The 2,911-nt window shown below is 38.4% G+C and overlaps 1 protein-coding gene across 1 annotated transcript in view; it reads right to left on the bottom strand.

Moving 5' to 3' along the window:
* LOC106871077 (integrin alpha-4) overlaps positions 1-2,911 on the bottom strand; it is a 177,565-nt gene that overhangs the window by 10,556 nt on the left and 164,098 nt on the right. The window lies entirely within an intron of this gene.

The raw sequence follows: 2,911 nt of genomic DNA, 5'->3' as shown, positions 1-2,911 counted from the left end.
ATATATATATATATATATAAAATCATCTTTATAGAGCGCATGAGGCAGAAGAGAGAAAGAAATAATGTTATAGTTGATGAACTTCACTCCAGATGATAAGCTTGCGAATAATACCTCTTGTTTTTTCTCTTCTAAAGTGGTGCAATACAAAAGCTTGATCCATTGGGCGTGTTATTTAACTGTTTAATATTTAACTATTTATATATGTGGTCTGATCAATAAATATCCGGATTATTGTTATAGTAACGAAGCTAAAACATGCAGAGTGAAGCTATTTGACACAGGTTGACCTTGAACTTTGCTGTGCATGCACACTAAGTTTTATTGTTCTAGCTCACTTCCGCTGTTTACAGCAGTGCTTGGAAGGAAACTGTGTAGCGTGTGATCGTCGCATTGACCATGACAGAGAAAGTTGAGGAGAGAATCTGCATCAAATTTTGCCAAAAGCTTGGCGATACCTGCTCAGAGGCCTACGCAAAGTTTTCAAAATGCTTTCATCGTTATCGTCACAATCAAGGAGATCTTGTGCAACCCTAACCCGAGTGTCTTTTTGATCAGCTGAAAGCAGTTTTCATACAAACTTGGCAGACTCGCATCTCATATCCAAATCTTAAGTGATGATGGATTGAAGTGAATTGTAAGTAATCTGCACATTTTCTGATAAACCATGGATGGCGATATGACGATTTCCCCTCACAGCAGCACGCTCATCTGCGATGTTCTTCTTAGTTCTGCTAATTGCGGGTCAATATTGACATTTTTTCGGCCATCTTAGAAACGTCTGAACCACTCGTACACTTGTGTGCAGCTCATACACTTTCTGCAACTTTGCATAGGCCTCTAAACAGGTATCACCATGACAACTTTCTGTCATGGTTAATGCGACGATCACACGCTACACACCTTCCTTCCAAGCACTGCGGTAAACAGTGAAAGTAAGCTAGAACGCTAAAGCTTAGTGCGCATGCACAGCAGAGTTCAAGATCAGTCTGTGCTGAGCGGCTTCTTTCTGCGTGCTTTAGCTTCGTTACTATGGCATCATCCGGATACTTATTGATCAGACCTAGTATATATTTTCTATTTTTGTTTCTAGCCTTTTCGTTGATTTATTGCCTTTCAGTGCTCGTAATGTGGTAAACATCCTTAAATATGAATAAAGGAAATAAAATTAGAGTAAGTTTTAAAATCATAGGGATTTCTTATGCAATATTTTCAAAGAGACAAATGTCCGATATACTTTATCATGTAAGCCTTCACACTCTGATGGTTTGACCACCATTGAATACCTTTGTAGCGTTGATCATAATCACATGTAAGTTAAAATTTGGTTCTAGAAAAATCAAAATATATTTAGATGAAATGCCACAGTCAGTAGAACGACTGACCGATCGACCGACTACTATTTCTGCCATTACTGTAAAAGAAAACCATAGTCCTTTAAGCTTCATTATTTCTCGGTTACTCTTTTGATAAATGAAAGGTAACATTTAACCCCACTTAAACATTGATGTTCTGTTAGAACAAACTTTACTGCAGTAGATATCATGAGAGAAACTACAACATGGGCTTTGGTGTAAAATGCACGCTAGTGGGGAGGTAAATCCTCACCAACTCCAGCGCCAAGACCGCCAGATCTTCGTTAGTCTCATCAATGATAAACTCTCGAGCGCTAAAGATAGCACAACTCGCTTCCCCGCCAGCGATATATAAAAATCAGTGTCGGAATAGTGTACATTAGCGAGAAGGGCAATATTAATACCGAGGGGTAATATTTAACCAACTTAAAATTAAACGTGGATGTTCTATCAGAACGAACAATAAATGAGGTTGCGTTGTAGTGGAATTCGCTCTGCTACAAGCATTTGGTTCAGGAATCCAGGTGTAGATTGCCATGACCTTTCAATATTTACTTGGAATGCCGAAAACCAAAAGTACACCTTCTGGACAATTTTCCTTCTCTTCAATACCTGCGAACTTCATTCCAATTTAGATTTTACCCACCAGCCCTTACACTCAGACGTACATCCTATTTCTCATCCTCATGAAAATTTCTCAACCTTTATCTTCAAACAGGCGACATTCTCTGTTCTAACTTTATTCCGTAAAGTTGTGTTTGCTCTTACATAGACACCACACCCCATCACTCAACAAAATTGCCTGGTTATCAACAAAATTGCCTGGTTATCAACAAAATTGCCTGGTTATCAACAAAATTGCCTGGTTATCAACAAAATTGCCTGGTTATCAACAAAATTACTTTTAGTCACTCTGGTTCAAAGTTTCATCCTCTTACTCTCTCGAATAAATCTCTATGTCCTTTCTTGCTCTCTTAACCAACATTTCATCAATTATATTTCCTCCAGTATTTCCTTCATCTATCTTCGACGTCATCCTCTTTGATGATTTCAGTATTCATAACTCTCCGGGGATTTCTCACACGTTTCACATCGATGGTCACGATGTTGAAAGTCGAATCTTTTGTAATCCTCAACTCCCTTTATCAACTTGTCTCTTCCCCTACCTACATCGCAGGTCTATACTCAGATATTCCCAAAACGCTTGACCTCTTTCTTACCTCTAAACCTGTGCTATACAAAGCCATAACTGTCTCCACACTTATCGCTTCATCTAACCACTGCCTATTTGTAATCACTCAATACGAATCTACATGTTATACAACGCCCACGACGCTAGTTTTATGCAAACTATCCTTAGCAACATATGTATTTCATTCCTGATCCATGAGAAACAGTTAGACCGGTGAATGAAAGCACCCATTTAAAATGTCCCGCCATATCTTGCACACACGTTCCCCAAACTCTAAAAATTTCTCCAATTGTTGTGCCTCTCTATCACCAAGGATCTTTCCCGATGAAAACCCTTACTTTTATATATATATATATATATATAT

This window comes from Octopus bimaculoides, chromosome 1 (assembly GCF_001194135.2).
Source record: "Octopus bimaculoides isolate UCB-OBI-ISO-001 chromosome 1, ASM119413v2, whole genome shotgun sequence".
Taxonomy (NCBI): domain Eukaryota; kingdom Metazoa; phylum Mollusca; class Cephalopoda; order Octopoda; family Octopodidae; genus Octopus; species Octopus bimaculoides.
The sequence above is the reverse complement of the archived record's forward strand: the minus strand, read 5'-3'. Positions and strand labels throughout refer to the sequence as shown.